The sequence below is a fragment of the Gastrolobium bilobum genome, unplaced genomic scaffold (assembly GCF_033153095.1).
Source record: "Gastrolobium bilobum isolate Gb01-03AN ecotype WA unplaced genomic scaffold, APGP_CSIRO_Gbil_v1 utg3880, whole genome shotgun sequence".
In the NCBI taxonomy this organism is placed as follows: Eukaryota; Viridiplantae; Streptophyta; class Magnoliopsida; order Fabales; family Fabaceae; genus Gastrolobium; species Gastrolobium bilobum.
This window is the reverse complement of record NW_026896966.1, coordinates 33,235-47,223: the sequence shown is the minus strand read 5'-3', so window position 1 is coordinate 47,223 and position 13,989 is coordinate 33,235.

Sequence of the window (13,989 nt, the reverse complement as noted above, 5' to 3'; positions counted from 1 at the left end):
CAAGACATCAACTACGTTGGGAGAGGTAGACAGTACCCAACAAAATCCTATTAGAGCTGAAGGATAACCTACAAAAAGCACAACGTACTATGAAGAAATATGCTGACCAACATTGCAACTTGCAAGGACATTCTATTTAAAGGAGACTTAGTTTGGGTGAAGCTCCAACTTTCCAAAATGTATTTTGGCCATTCTAAAACATAATTATGAATTTACACCGCCGGTCCTGCTAGTCAGTATAAATGCGTACCGAAAAAGTATCCCGGAAAATTATAATAAGTGCATGATAATTACTAGAATAATATGTAGGACTTGTAAAACGAGTTTCAAGTCAAAATAATGAGAAGCTAGAAACCGATACTGGCTATGAAAAGCGCGTACCGGAAAGGTGCTCCGAAAATTATAAGAAAAATATGATAATTCTTGTAAAATTGAGTAGGTTAAGAATCCAGAGTTTGGGATTAAAATGCTAAGCGTAGCAATTAAAGTTAACATTGTGTGTTTTAATGGAAAATGGCTATATATACTCTAATCATTGGGCACAAAACCCTAGACCAGATTTCCTACGTGCCTCCATGTTCTGAAACACCTCCAGCCACCCTTTTCCCCCTTCTCCTCCATTGTGGTGAGCCAAGGGGCTTCCTTTCTCCTTGGTTTCTTCTCCAAATACCTTTGGGGCTTGTGAGAGCTTGCTTGGTGTGGGAGTGTGAGGGCTTTTCTGAGTTCTTGTCACTGTGAGTGAGGTGGAGAGGTTCTGAGTTTGTGAGTTGAGTGTTGTGAGCCTTGGTTATGGCACTTTGAGGTCCAAGTGGTGACCTTTGGTGAGAAAGAACCAACCTTTGTGAAGTCATTTTCGTGTGCCTTGAAGGTCAGACCTGTAGAGGCAGATTTGAGAGCTCCAAGAGCCTTTCTTCCTCTGTTTTGAGCTTTGGTGAGTTGTACCAACCTTGATCATGTGTTTTGTTGAATAAAAGAGGTGTCTTTGCATGTTTAAAGAGTTAAACAAGTAACCAACAGTGGTATGACCCTTAAACAGTATAAAGATGCATGCTTTAACGTTTAAAAGTGTTAAAAATGGAACCTTGGAAGGATATCTTCACGAAATGCAGTTTCTGCGTTCTGTCGTGAAATATCTGGATATGTGCCCGAGAAATATCCGGATATGTGATATCCGGATATGGGATTTGGATATCCGGATATTGGATATCCGGATATGGGAATCTAGATATCCGGATATTCTGGGATTTCGTAGAACAGTAGTTGTGCTGTGTGTACAGTAGGATATTGGGGGTTTGTGGACCCTAGATTGATGAAGTTAAACTTCTGTAATAAATGAACTAAGTCAGAATCAAGTGATTAAGGGCTAATGGCTTGGTATGGAGCCTTAGGACGTAAAACGTAAAGGAAAGGCGTTGTCTTTAAGTTATATGCTTGTGGTGCATTATTATTGATATAGTATTGGTCCATAACAGATTGTGAATCTGCTGTGTTTGGACTTTGAGTTGTGGACTCTTGGCTTTGGGTGTTAGCTTGCAAGGTAAGCTTTCGTATCCTCAGTTTAGCCATGTTGTGGTTCCACCATGTCCCATGGGGTGTGGTTATATGCATGTTGTGTTACATGCTTTGAATATTTGAAATGTTGTTGAGCTTTATGTGTAATGGCTTTTAATATGCATGTGTTGTTTCATCTTGACGGTAAGCCTGAGTATGTGGCGTCATACGATATGCTGATCCGGGGTGAATGCAAGTGGCGTCTTGCACTATGTGTGGGTATTTTGCGTATATAAATAATGCATTTTTCTGGCCAGTAGAATAGAATTGACACACATGACATGATTATCTGCTGCATTGCACTGTTTTAGAAATGATATTGATGAACTGCTTTTAAACTTATATTACACATGTAAGTGAGCTTGGGGTGGAAGATCCTTGAGGATCCCTTGTCTTACTGAGATTTCTTATTTAGAGATCTCACCCCACGTTTGGGGAATGCTTATTTTAGGTTCAGGTAGTATGGTGACTAATGCCTGTGGCGGCAGGAGGTCAGAGCATAGTTGATGATATTATGTTGTATTGCTGCCATGACTGGATTTGGATGTTGTTTATGTTTTCCACTATTTATGATTATGTTGTTGATGAGACTGATGTTGGGCGTGTTGCCTTATTTGAGTGAGCATGAGGATTGTCCATGACACTTTATGTTAGTACTTTTAGATTGGAGTTGTATAACCTGCTAGTTGGTCCGGCCTACTTGTGGTAGTTCCGTGATTTCTAGAGACACACTTTTATTATCTATATTATGAGGTATTTCAGTTAGCTGTTTTATTGCAATTACATACAGGCGATGTTTTATTAATTGATTAATAAGCAAGTTGGTAATGATAATGACATCATAATTGAAAAGAAAAAGATATTCCGCATTTTTAAATTAAGCGCAGCTTAATACGATAGTATGGTAACATTACCGGATATATACGGGGTGTTACATTTATGGTATCAGAGAAATGGTTCGAGGGAAAAGCCTGTATGTATTGCAATAGTTAGGATGTTTGGTTGTGTCTGTCTTGTGTGTTTACTCCGTCAAATTTTATTATGATAATGCATATGTAATCGCATTGCGTGGTTCTGATCAACTCATAATTTGTGTAACTTGTGCAGAGTCATTGTAAGGTCCGGGAGAACACGAGAGACTTCCGAAGATAAACCCGATCCTATCCTGACTGCATTGGCTGAGATGCAGGCGGCTAGGTTAGCCGATCAGGAGGCCACTAGATTGGCCAACGCAGCAATGATGGATGTTGTTCGCGAGGCGAACCGGATAGCCGCAGAAGAGGTTCGTGAAGCGAACCGGAGGACCACTGAGGATGTCCTCGAGGCGAACAGGATGGCGAACTTGACGATGATGAGAGTCATGTTGGAGGAGATGAGGGCTGGTCCTGCTGTAGGCCAGGCACCACCGCCACCACCACCACCACCGTCGCCGCCTCCACCTAGTGTTCAGGATGAGAGCCTGAGTGACATTGGCAGTGCTGCTCATGTCGCTGAGACGAGGGAGACTCTTGTAGAGCCTGCTGAGGATCATGATGTGATAGATCGCCAGCTGAATGCTTTCAGGAAGCATAAGCCACCTGTGTGTGAAGGGTCTCTGGATCCTATTGTTGCAGCGAGATGGCTGGAGTCGCTGGAAAAGATATTTCGGGTCATGCAATGTACAGACCCACAGAAGCTGATGTTCTCGACTTACATGCTGGAGGGCGATGCCCATGAGTGGTGGACGAACACCTCTCATGCTTATGAGATGCAGGGTCGTGCTTTGACGTGGCCATTCTTTGAGGAATGCTTCTTGGGCAGATATTTTCCCTACGATGCGCAAGAGAGGAAGCAAGGGGAGTTTGATAGATTGGTTCAGGGCTCGATGTCTGTTGACAAGTACCTGGCCAAGTTCAATGAGCTGGTGAAGTTTGCGCACTTCCGGATGGTTCCTCCTACTCCGATGTTTTTGGCTACTAAGTTCCGTAGAGGACTTAGTGAGGTGATTGCTGAGCATATTGCTGGAGCTGCTTCGAGGGACTTTGGTACACTGGTTCAGCAGTGTAAGGACATTGAAGATGTTTGCATAGCGAGCAAGGCCAAGAGGGCCAAGGTCGACGAGACCAAGAGGACTATTGGTTCCACTCCTGCTCCTACGTCTTGGAAAGACAAGAGGTTTGCTGGGAAGGGCAAGGGTAAACAGTTGGCGACTAGGCAGGTGCCTGGTCAGTTCAAGAGGGCTGCTTGACAGCAAGGGAGTGTTGCTAGGCCTCCTTCCACTCTGAGGTGTTCGGGATGTGGAAAGGAGCATGTGAGACGTTGTGCTTCGGGGCAGTTGGGTTGTTTCCAATGTGGCAAGGAGGGCCACTTCTCTAGAGACTGTCCGTCGTCGACGGCGAGAGTTGCAGCTGTTCAGGCAGTTCCTTTGCAGATGGTTCCGATGGCTTCTACTTCGGTACCTGCGGTGCCACCTTCTGTTGGGCGTGTGTACACCTTGGATAGGCAGCAGTCGGACCGCGCTCCGAACCTTGTTACAGGTACTGTGTCTATTGGTGGTATTGTTGTTGATGCATTGTTTGACTCTGGGGCTACGCATTCGTTTGTTGCTACCCCGATTGCTTTGGGGCTTGAGTTGCCCATGTCTGTGCTTTCTCCACCGTTGCGGGTGACTACCGCCACCGGAGAAATATGTTATTCTACCACTGTACATCGCGATGTAGCGTTCTAGTGGGATGGCCGTGAGTTCTCGGTGGATCTGATAGGATTGCCGATGGCCAACTTGGAGATTATTCTGGGCATGGATTGGTTGTCTAGAAACTGTGCACTGATTGATTGTTGTGCTAAGCGCGTGGTGATGTCTCCGTGTGATTCCACAGCTAGTTCCTCGCCATATATTTTATTGCTGCAGGCTAGGAAGGCCTTGAGAGCAGGGGCATTTGGTTATGTCATGTTGGGAGGTTTGGTGAGTGGGACACAGGAGGATATCACTGGCATTCCTGTGGTGGGGGAGTTCCTCGAGGTGTTTCCTGAGGAGATTACTGAGTTTCCGCCACAGCAGGAGATAGAGTTCTCCATTGACTTGTTGCCTGGTGTGGGGCCGATTTCTTTAGCTCCATATCGGATGTCGCCACCGGAGTTGGCTGAGCTGAAGAAGCATATTGAGGATCTTTCAGCGAAAGATTTCATCCGACCGAGTGTGTCTCCTTGGGGAGCACCGGTCATCTTTGTGAAGAAGAAGGATGGTACAATGCGATTGTGCACCGACTACAGGCAGTTGAACAAGGTGACGATCAAGAACAAGTATCCTCTTCCTCGAATTGATGATTTGTTGGATCAGCTTAGGGGTGCTTGCGTGTATTCCAAGATTCATATCCGGTCCGGATACCATTAGATTCAAGTGAAGCCGGAGGATGTCCCTAAGACCGCGTTTCGTTCGAGATACGGTCACTTTGAGTATTTGGTGATCCTGTTCGGACTCACCAATGCGCCGTCAGTGTTCATGGATTACATGAACCGGATTTTCCAGCCGTATCTAGATCAGTTTGTGATCGTCTTTATTGATGACATTCTGATTTACTCCAAGACTGAGGAGGAGCATGCGGTGCATCTGAGGATTGTTGTGCAAGTGCTGAAGGAGAAAAAGCTTTATGCTAAGCCTTCTAAGTGTGGGTTTTGGCTCAAATCAGTCAAGTTTATGGGGCATGTGATTTCAGCGGATGGAGTTGCAGTGGATCTCAACAAGATTGAGGCCGTGCTGGATTGGGAGAGGCCCAAGACAGTAACGGAGGTGAGGAGCTTCCTAGGTTTGGCAGGTTATTATCGGAGGTTCATCAAGGGTTTCTCCACGATGGTTCTCCCTTTGACTCGCCTTACCCGAAAGGAGACTCCATTTGTTTGGACTCACGAGTGTGAGGATTGCTTTCAGGAGTTGAAGGAGAGGTTGACTACTTCACCTGTGTTGATCCTTCCTGATCCTGAGGAGCAGTTTGAGCTTTACTGTGATGCTTCTGAAAAGGGGCTGGGCTGTGTGTTGATGCAGTCTGGTAGAGCTGTTGCTTTTGCTTCGAGGCAGTTGAAGCCTCATGAGGAGAACTACCCGACTCATGATTTGGAGTTGGCTGCGATTGTGTTTGCTTTCAAGATTTGGAGGCATTATCTGTTCGGCATGCAGTTTGCGGTGTTCAGTGACCACAAGAGCTTGAAGTATCTGTTTGATCAGAAGGAGCTGAACATGAGGCAGAGGAGATGGATGGAATTTCTGAAGGACTACGACTTTGAGTTGAAGTACCATCCTGGCAAGGCCAATGTGGTAGTTGATGCTTTGAGTCAGAAATCCGTGAGTCTATCCAGTTTGACGATGGATGACTTCGACCTCATAGAGAAGTTTCGAGATCTTAAGGTGACAACCTTGTTTGGGGGTGCACTTCTCGAGATGGAGACTGTGAGAGTCAGGAATGAGCTTATGGAGAAGATCCAAGAGGCGCAAGTACAGAGAGAGTGTCTCGACTACGTGAAGAACCAAGACAGTGTGTCTTGGAATGAGGATGGACTTCTGTTGTTTTAGAAGCGTGCTGTGATTCCTCGAGGTCCTTTAACCGAAGAGGTTATGGCGGAGGCCCATAAGGGACAGTTTACTGTTCATCCTGGTGCTACAAAGATGTATCAAGACCTGAAGAGGAATTTCTGGTGGCCAGGAATGAAAATGGACATAGTTGTGTATGTGTCCAAGTGTTTGATCTGCCAGAAGGTGAAGATTGAACACCAGAAGTCGTCTGGTAAGCTTCAACCTCTTGAGATTCCAGAGTGGAAATGGGAGAGCATTTCCATGGACTTCGTTGTGGGTTTGCCGAAGACTCAGGTTGGCTGTGACTCGATATGGGTCATTGTGGACAGACTGACGAAGTCTGCCCATTTTCTTCCAGTGAAGGTGAGCTTCACTACAGAGCAGTTGGCCAAACTGTATGTTCGCGAGATCGTGAGGCTTCACGGGGTGCCCGAGAGTATCATTAGTGATAGGGACCCGAAGTTCACATCTCGGTTCTGGGAGGCGCTGCAGGGAGCTTTTGGTACTCAGTTTAGATTGAGTACAACCTATCACCCTCAGACTAATGGACAGACTGAGCGGACTATCCAGACCTTGGAGGACATGTTACGGGCTTGCACGTTAGAGCAGGGCTCGGCATGGGATAGGTAACTTCCATTGGTGGAGTTTTCGTATAACAACAGTTTCCATACTAGCCTGGGCATGGCACCCTACGAGGCGCTCTACGGTAGGAGGTGTCGCACACCTACCTGCTGGTCTGAGGTTGGGGATCGTGAGTTGTTTGGCTTGGACTTTGTCCAAGATACCACCCTGCAGATCCAGATGATCAGGGAAAAGCTGAAGCAGGCGCAGAATCGTCAGAAGAGTTACTACGATGTCAAGCATCATCCATTGGAGTTCAGTGAGGGTGAGCACGTGTTTGTGAGACTTTCACCTGTCACCGGTGTTGGACGGGCACTCGGAGTGAGGAAGCTGACCCGCGGTTTATTGGGCCATATCAGATTCTTGGTAGAGTAGGGCTTGTTGCCTACCGGCTTGCCTTGCCTCCGAACCTAGCCAACATTCACGACGTGTTTCACGTGTCTCAGCTATGGAAGTATGTAGCGGATCCTTCGCATGTGGTGCAACCGGATGATGTGGAGGTTCTGGAGAACTTAAAGACTCCCGTAGGACCACTCAAGATTCTCGATCGTGGCGAGAAGCAGCTGAGGAGCAAGATCATTCTGATGGTCAAAGTGCAATGGTCAGGAAGAACTCCTGAGGAGTGTACCTGGGAGCGAGAGGACGAGCTTCTCCGGCAGTATCCCGACTTTCGAGACAGGTATATTCTGATTTTGAGGACAAAATCCTAAAAAGGTGGGGTGAATGTAAGAACCTGCACCGTTAATTAAGGAATTTAATTAATAAATTATGAGAAATAGGAAATGATTCCATAATTGACCCTATTAATTATTATGAGGCTTTAATAATTATAGTAAGTGAGTAATAATGCTGAAAGTCGCTTTTCGGAAGAAAAGTGCAGATACCGGTTCTGCTAGTCAATATAAATGCGTACCGAAAAAGTATCTCGGAAAATTATAATAAGTGCATGATAATTACTAGAATAATATGTAGGACTTGTAAAACGAGTTTCAAGTCCAAATAATGAGAACTGGTGCTAGAAATCGGTACTGCCTATGAAAAGCGCGTACCGAAAAGATGCTCCGAAAATTATAAGAAAAATATGATAATTCTTATAAAATTGAGTAGGTTAAGAATCCAGAGTTTGGGATTAAAATGCTAAGCGTAGCAATTAAAGTTAATACTGTGTGTTTTAATGGAAAGTGGCTATACATACTCTAATCATTGGGCACAAAACCCTAGACCAGATTTCCTACGTGCCTCCATGTTCTGAAACACCTCCAGCCACCCTTTGCCACCTTCTTCTCCATTGTGGTGAGCCAAGGGGCTTCCTTTCTCCTTGGTTTCTTCTCCAAATACCTTGGGACTAGTGAGAGCTTGCTTGGTGTGGGAGTGTGAGGGCTTTTCTGAGTTCTTGTCACTGTGAGTGAGGTGGAGAGGTTCTGAGTTTGTGAGTTGAGTGTTGTGAGCCTTGGTTATGGAACTTTGAGGTCCAAGTGGTGACCTTTGGTGAGAAATAACCAACCTTTGTGAAGTCATTTTCGTGTGCCTTGAAGGTCAGACCTGTAGAGGCAGATTTGAGAGCTCCAAGAGCCTTTCTTCCTCTGTTTTGAGCTTTGGTGAGTTGTACCAACCTTGATCATGTGTTTTGTTGAATAAAAGAGGTGTCTTTGCATGTTTAAATAGTTAAACAAGTAACCAACAGTGATATGACCCTTAAACAGTATAAAGATGCATGCTTTTAACGTTTGAAAGTGTTAAAAATGGAACCTTGGAAGGATATCTTCACGAAATGCAGTTTCTGCATTCTGTCGTGAAATATCCGGATATGTGCCCGGAAATATCCGGATATGGGATTTGGATATCCGGATATGGGAATCTGGATATCCGGATATTGTATATCCAGATATGTACAGTGAAATATCCGGATATTGCATATCCGGATATGGTCCCGAGGAATATCCGGATATTCTGGGATTTCGTAGAACAGTAGTTGTGTTGTGTGTACAGTAGGCTATTGGGGGTTTGTGGACCCTAGATTGATGAAGTTGAACTTCTGTAATTAATGAACTAAGTCAGAATCAAGTGATTAAGGGCTTATGGCTTGGTATGGAGCCTTAAGACGTAAAACGTAAAGGAAAGACGTTGTCTTTAAGTTATATGCTTGTGGTGCATTATTATTGATATAGTATTGGTCCATAACAGATTGTGAATCTGCTGTGTTTGGACTTTGAGTTGTGCACTCTTGGCTTTGGGTGTTAGCTTGCAAGGTAAGCTTTCGTGTCCTCGGTTTAGCCATGTTGTGGTTCCACCATGTTCCATGGAGGTGTGGTTATATGCATGCTATGTTATATGCTTTAAATATTTGAAATGCTGTTGAGCTTTATGTGTAATGGCTTTTAATATGCATGTGTTGTTTCATCTTGACGGTAAGCCTGAGTATGTGGCGTCATACGATATGGTGATCCGGGGTGAATGCAAGTGGCGTCTTGCACTATGTGTGGGTATTTGGCGTATATAAATCCTGCATTTCTCTGGCCAGTAGAATAGAATTGACACACATGACATGATTATCTGCTGCATTGCACTGTTTTAGAAATGATATTGATGAACTGCTTTTAAACTTATATTGCACATGTAAGTGAGCTTGGGGTGGAAGATCCTTAAGGACCCCTTGTCTTACTGAGATTTCTTGTTTAGAGATCTCACCCCACGTTTGAGGAATACTTATTTCAGGTTCAGGTAGTATTGTGACTGATGCCTGTGGCGGCAGGAGGCCAGAGCTTAGTTGATGATATTATGCTGTATTGCTGCCATGACTGGATTTGGATGTTGTTTATGTTTTCCACTATTTATGATTATGTTGTTGATGAGACTGATGTTGGGCGTGTTGCCTTATTTGAGTGAGCATGGGGATTGTCCATGACACTTTATGCTAGTACTTTTAGATTGGAGTTGTATAACCTGCTAGTTGGTCCGGCCTACTTGTGGTTGTTCTGTGATTTCTAGAGACACACTTTTATTATCTATATTATGAGGTATTTCAGTTAGCTGTTTTATTGCAATTACATACAGACGATGTTTTATTAATTGATTAATAAGCAAGTTGGTAATGATAATGACATCATAATTGAAAAGAAAAAGATATTCTGCATTTTTAAATTAAGCGCAGCTTAATACGATAGTATGGTAACATTACCGGATATATACGGGGTGTTACAGTGTATCCCAAGGTTCTTTACATGGTATCAGAGCTTGAGTGACTATAAGGTCACAAGTTCAATCCTCATCGTCCCCCGCTTTAAAGTGGAATTAAAATAAAAGCACAAAAAGGTAAATAAAAAATAGAGCCTTTGCAATATCCACGCTTCTAGCCCAATTGGCTCTCGTATAAGGGGGCGTGTTAAGATATATAGTCTCACATTGGTCGTATGTGCAACTAATGTGGAGTTTATAAAGGCTTTGGCCACTCTCACCCTTTGAGCTAGTTTTTGAATGGTGTATCCCAAGGTTCTTTACACCTAACCTAACCTATTTACGCTCAACCATCTAGTGTTGGAACCCAACCGGATTCTCCTACAACACTCACTGTCAGATGGCCAACAATAAGTCCAAGTCCTTTGGGCAGGTAGGCCTAAAGAGGTAATCATTTGGGTGAACTTAGAGCGATTTCGGCAATTCATCCTTCAACCTTGAGGGCAATGTAGCTTGTCATTGTGGGGGTGTTGTTATGGACCAAGACTAGGAACTAAATCAGAATCTAGAAGCAGAAAGTAACTGCACAATAGATCAAGAGGAAGACGCTGCTTGTATAGCAAAAAAGAGAACTAGAATTTATACAAAAAAGAAAAGAAAAAAGAAATAGAGAACTAGAAAGGTAAATAAAGTACCAAGTAGATATTGTGATGACATGTAACTAAGGGTGTGTTAGATATACTTGTACCTACCATACACGTGGTTAGCAATGAGGAGTTTCAATTGAAGTAAAGACAATGTAATCGTGTTACCCGTTCAGCATAACTGTCAGGATATATATATACGACACCGGTGTCAAATTTAAAATTTGACACTTAATCTAAAAACTATTAGATCAAAAAAGATTAACGGTGTCACATGTTTACAAATCAGAGTTGTTGATCTTTTTTGATCTAACGGCTTTCAGATGAGGTGTCAAATTTTAAATTTGACACCGATGTCAAAGGAACCTGCCCCATATATATATATATATATATATATATATATATATGGGGATACTTTTTCTGCAGCCGCTATAGAGAACTACTATCTGCAGCTAACACAAAAAAATGGGTTCCAATGTTTAAAAAATAAAAATAAAAATAAGATCCGGTTCCGTATCCTGACTTGTTGTATGTGCAGCGGCTGCAGAAATCAATTTGTCTATATATATATATATATATATATATATATATATATATATATAAAATTCAATACTTAAAAATACATTTCTGTCAAATTTAAATAATATAAGAGATAAACTTATATTAAAATATGAGATTACATCGATTGAATCATCTAAATTTGAATCCAATAGTCCGAAATGTTAAAAAAAATATTATTTATCTAATAACTAATATTAATGGATAAGCCTTATTAAAAATGGAACATCTTATATCTAATTTTAACTTGATCATGTGATGTGATGAATCTCAACCATTCAATATGATATATCAACATTAACAATACATTTATCTCAAACTAATTTGAATCAGTGGTAGATGAATCCAAATGAAAGATACGAAGGGATTGAAAAAAAGATAAAAGTGAAAAGAAGATAAAAAAAAGAAATAAAATAAAAATAAAGATAAAATAAAGATAAAATTAAAATTAAAATTAAATAATATATATATATGTGTGTGTGTCAAAAGGTAAAAATAATTTTATTGACAAGATATATAAAACGAAAAAGAAGAAATTTTTAAATTAATTGTTGACCGTTGACCTGTTATTGAATGATTAAAATTCATATGACTTAGTCATGTTAAAATTAAACATAGAGAGAATCCAGATTCTTTTAATTATTTTTTTTTATTTTAAAAAAATAACAAATAATGAACTCGATATTTTTTTTTTGAGGCTTTATAAATAGGTAACTTATTTTGTAAATCTTTATGATTTAATTAAATTTTATACAGTCTCATATGAATTTAAAAACATTAATAGGATTTTATGTTTCTAATTTTTATAATTTAATTAATCAGCAACTTATATTTACCAACTATAAAATTATGGGGAAGATTATATTTATAATTTTTTTGTTTACAAACTACACTATATCTGACTGGTAAGACACTCTTGGGTATAATATTATCGGTCAGATATAATGTTGTTTGTAAGTTTGTAAAAAAATAAAAATTTGTCAATATAACCCTACTCTAAAATTATAAATAGATTATACAAATTAATAATAGGAACATAGAATAGCTTTTATAGTTTTGAATGCCTTTATATACTTAATGTTAAAAGTATTAAAAAAAATAAATTATGAAAAATTATGTAAAATATCAACATCATTTGATTTGTTATCGAAAAAAGTTGATATGGTTATACAAAATCTTGTTTAATTGATTTTCATTAAAAAAATTAAACCATTAAATTTTTCATCTGTATTAAAATTTTTATTGAATAATAAGAATCTTTACTATAAGTATTACTTAATAATAAAAATCATAATTCCAAGGTACAATAAAATTGAGAACTTTAAAGATTTAACATAGAACCAACTTTTCAAGGATTATTGAAAAAATAATTAAAAAAATTCTTACATTTTTACTTGTTTATTTTTGTGCAAAAATTATTTTATTGTAAAAATTATATTATAAAAAATTTATATTTTCCATAAAATCAATACGCTGACATAGCGCGAGAGTGGGGGTACGTGCAAAATGACAAGTAACAACTAAGAGAAAGTAGAGTATAAAAAAAATAGTATCTAATAATAACCGTCCCCTTGGCTTAGATTTTGTGGTGGTAAACTATTGTTATCTATTGGTATTTTAAATTGGTATTTTAAACTGCAATGGTCTATATGATTGTTTTCAGATTTTCTGAAGAAAAAAAATTAGTTGATCCTATTTTAAAATAGGATAGTCATATTTGTTATGTAATTATCACTATAGAAAAGGAAATAAATCATCAAAAGGATAATAATGGAACTAATTTTGGAAAATATTCAAACGATTTAATTAAAACATATTAAGATTTTCTTGAAGAACAAGTTTCGGGAGGATTCATGATAACAAAATAATCCTACTCCCTAATAACTTGAAGGCCAAGTTTCGTATAACCTTCTAATGCTCATATAGTGGCAACAAAAGTAATAACCACTGGTGTTGAACCTCAAATTTGGGGCTCTTCTATTATTCATCCTATCATTTGTCTCTAGATTTAGTTATGGCATCATTGTGTGAGGATGAAGTGTTTGACATATTCTAATGGCTTCCCGCAAAATCAGTTTGCAAATTGAAGTCTATTTGCACCTCCTTCTTAGACTTTTCTGAAGAAACTTTATTTTGCATGCAGCAAGCACAAAATATGTTGCTAAAGGATGATACTTGCTTCATTGTTCAGCCAGACACAATCCAGAGGTACAATGACAGAATTGAAATCCACCCATTACCTCAACAAGAGTTATCTTCTGGAGTGCCTAAGAATTTTCTCACATTCTTAGGAAAATCAGCATTTATACCGTAGATGTGTGGTCATCAGTCGTCGTTGTTAAAGGTGTTACCACACCCTCTACCGCCGCACTGTCGCCTTGACCTCGTTTTCTACGAGCTCAAGCTCGAGCTCGACCGTCATTGTTCTGTTCAGCTGTTTATGTGACAACCAGAGCTCTAATTATCAAATAATGCCGAAGCAATAACCAATTGGCTAAACATTTTATTTAACCAAAAACGACCTGATAATAATAGGGTTCTACAAGCCTTAAATAGAAAAAATAAAATAACAAAAAAGTAAATAACTATAACCATACGCAATCAAAGAAGATAACGCACAACCATTTCACACTCAAACATAATTTAAAAATAACAAAAAAAGAAATAATTCATAATTATGAAAATTCCTAAATTATGAAATAAATTATAGAAAAGTTCAATCCAAGTTAACAGCTTGGGTGCATCAATACCTTTTTTACAATGTTTTTTCATTATTAAAAAAAAGTTATTATAAAGACCTGCATATAAAAAGAGGTGGCCTAATAAATTCAGAGCATACTTGATTTCCATCGATCGGATGAGGCTATATTCTAACAAGCTTAATTTTTTATTCATACG